This window comes from Cebus imitator, unplaced genomic scaffold (assembly GCF_001604975.1).
Source record: "Cebus imitator isolate Cc_AM_T3 unplaced genomic scaffold, Cebus_imitator-1.0 Scaffold70, whole genome shotgun sequence".
NCBI lineage: Eukaryota > Metazoa > Chordata > Mammalia > Primates > Cebidae > Cebus > Cebus imitator.
In genome coordinates, this window is record NW_016107385.1 from 3,176,897 (window position 1) to 3,180,062 (window position 3,166).

The 3,166-nt window shown below is 49.7% G+C and overlaps 1 protein-coding gene across 1 annotated transcript in view; it reads left to right on the forward strand.

Annotated features, from left to right (window-relative positions):
- Nucleotides 1–567: 567 nt before the first annotated feature.
- Nucleotides 568–3,166, forward strand: part of RAD51 (RAD51 recombinase) — a 41,845-nt gene continuing 39,246 nt past the window's right edge. The window contains exons 1-2 of the mRNA XM_017530966.2: nt 568–573; nt 1,278–1,298. The gene's annotated coding sequence lies outside the window, so the exon portion shown is untranslated. The remainder of the gene's footprint in view (nt 574–1,277; nt 1,299–3,166) is intronic.

A 3,166-nucleotide genomic window follows, 5' to 3' on the forward strand; every position in this document is an offset into this window, starting at 1 on the left:
AGGCAGGAGAATTGCCTGAACCCAGGAGGCGGAGGTTGCGGTGAGCCGAGATCGCGCCATTGCACTCCAGCCTGGGTAACAAAAGCGAAACTCCGTCTCAAAAAAAAAAAAATAATAATAATAATAATAATAATAAATAAGGTCAGGTGAGGTGGCTCCTAAAGTGCTGGGATTACTGGCGTGAGCCTCCGCGCCCGGCCCTACTCAGCTTTTAAAACCGGAATCAAGAGTCAGAACTTTTTGGTAAACCACGATGCTGTTTAGGTTATCAAATTCAATGCCTTCTTCCTCTGAAGTCCTGCAAATCTCCAGTAAAGCACCACAAACTGACGAATATTCCAGCTATTTCTCTCTCCAGTCCGCTAGCTCCATTTCCCAATAATATCCATCTTCTCGAGCTTCCTCAGCTCCTTCACCTTCATGAGGCCTGGAAAGCACCCGGCTCCAGGAATGTGAGTCGGAGGCTCAGAGCGACCCTAAGTGCCAAAAGCCGACGTTCAGACACTGCCGAAAACAAACCACAAAAGATCCAAGGCTCAGTGATGAAGGTAGGTAGCCGCGGGCCCGCAGGAGGTGCATGCCGGGAGATGCAGTCCCGAGCCGACGCGTTACCTCTTGGGAGTTGTAGTCTTTGATCTGGTAAACATAAAACGGTTTCTGTAGACACCTGAGAGAAAAAAAAAAAAAGTAAAAAGATAAAACGGCAACTCGGATAAGTCTTCCTCCCCGACCCCCTCAACCCACGCCCCACCCGCGAGGGACTGGGGTAGGAGTAGGGGCGTTGCCGTGGTTGGCCTCGAACTCCCAGGCTCAGGTGGTTCTCTCGCCTCTACGTCCCGAGTAGCTGGGACTACAGGCGTGAGTCACTGCGTCCGGCATAACGTTTGAATTAGTCCTCATGCAAAAAGGGAAGAGGGCGGTCCGTAACCTCGCGTAAGTTCGAGCTCTCGCGCTCCCGTCTTGCCCTGGGGCGCAGGGCTGAAGGGGTGAGAAGGCGGATCCAGGAGGCGGGGAGACGTTACGCCGACGCGGGCGTGACCCCCGGCCGAGAAGCTTTGGCGGGAATTCTGAAAGCTGCTGGCGGAGGGCAGACAGCAGCCAGAGACCGATCCCTAACGAGAGCGCAGCGCTTGCCGAGGCGCGCAGCTGGGAGCTGAAACTCGCCTGGGTTGTGCGCAGAAGGCTGGGGCAAGCGAGTAGAGAAGTGGGGCGCAACCTAGGGGCGTTGGGGTCCGCGCGGGTCGCGCGCGTGCTAGGCCCACAGGCTGAAGTTGGAGCGAGCAGCGCTGCGGGCCGAGGTGAGTGTGTGAGGCGCAGGCCGGGGCCTCCCCAGCCGCGGCTCGTGCTCGTCCACCTGGGTGCGAGCCGGCTCGCTGCTCAGCGGCGGCTGGTGGGGCCTTCGCGCGCAGTGCGAAACCTGGACGTGGCAGGGCGTGTCGGCGCCCGACCGACCCTCAGCTGCTGGGGCGAAAACACAGTGGACCCCAGGCTTTAGAGCTAGGGGAGAAACAGTAGAACCGTCATTGCCAACACCCATTTTATGGGCTTGGTCGAGGAGTCCGAGAGCAGAGCCGTGTAGCCACAGCTGTTTGATATCATCGCCAGGGCTTCCGGATTCCTGGTCTTTCCATTACAGCACGGTATAATGGAAAGTTGGAGGTTGCTTAGAAAGCACTCAACCTCCAATTGCCAAAAAAAAAAAAAAAAAAAAAAAGTCGTCATTTGATGCGGAAAACCATTTACGTGACGCCTAGAGAATGTTCTCAAGTGAGGTTTGGGTTTTTTGTTTTGTTTTGTTTTTGTTTGTGTTTTTTTGAGATGATGTCACCCTCTGTCGTCCAGGCTGGAGTGCAGTGGCCCGAGCACGGCCCACTGCAACCTCCGCCTCCTGGGTTCAAGCGCTTCTCCTGCCTCAGCCTCCCAAGTAGCTGGAATTACAGGCGCGCGCCACCACGCCCGGCTAATTTTTTGTATTTTTTGTAGAGACGGGGGTTCTCTATTGACCATGTTGGTCAAGTTGGTCTCGAACTCCTGACCTCAGGTTATCCATCCGCCTCGGCCTCCCAAAGTGCTGGGATTACATTGTGAGGCACTGCATACTGGTTTCTAATGCGATTATGTCTCTTGTTTTTGAATTTTATATACAAATATATCAGGAGTGTTATTGTTTCACATGGTTGCCAATACGATATTTTTCAGTCTTATTAAATTTTAACTCTTTTGCTGGGTACACAGTAATGTCTCATGATTTTGATTTCCCTGATTACTGAATTAGGTTGGGCATTTCTTCATGTGTTTTTGGCCATTTGGATATCTTCTGTGATGTGCTTGTTAAAATCTCTTGCCTCATTTTCTGTTGAATTGTCTTTTACTGATTTGAAGTTCTTTATATTCTGGTTATCAGGCCTCAGCGATGTTTGTGCTAAATGTTTTCTCCTCTGCTGCAGTTTGACTTACCATTCTCTTAGTAGTGTCCTTGGATGAATAGAGGTGCTGAATTTGAATGTAGTCAGGCCAGGCGCCATGGCTCATGCCTCCCAGCAGTTTGGGAGGCTGAGGTGGATGACCAGGTCGGGAATTCAAGACCAAGAACCCCAAAGGTGAAGGTTGCAGTGAGCCGAGATCGAGCCACTGCACTCCAGCCTGGACAATAGAGCCAGACTCTGTCTCAAAAAATAAATAAATAAATAAAATAAAAAATAAATGTAGTTCAGTTTTCAGCCTTTCCTCTTTGGCTAGTGCATTATATATTCAACTTCATGAAAACTTTTTCTGTCCCAAGGGTGTGAAAATATTATCCTATATTCTGAAAACTTTGATTTATCGCTTACATTTAGATTGGGTGGAATCTATTAATAAATGAGAAATTGATTTTTGTCTGTGGTATGAGAAAGGGACAAAGTTCATTTTTCTCTCTAAGGCTATTCAATCAACCCAGCACTACTTAAATTGAAAAAAACCATCCTTTCCCCATTATTCTGCAGTACTGTATTCATAAATTATGAAGGGAAATATTTAAATTGCACTGATGTGATTCTTGGCTGGGTGCAGTAGTGGCTCATGCCTGTAATCCCAGCACTTTGGGAGGCTGAGGTGGGTGGGTCACCTGAGGTCAGGAGTTCGAGACTAGCCTAGCCAACATAGTGAAACCCCATCTCTATTTTTT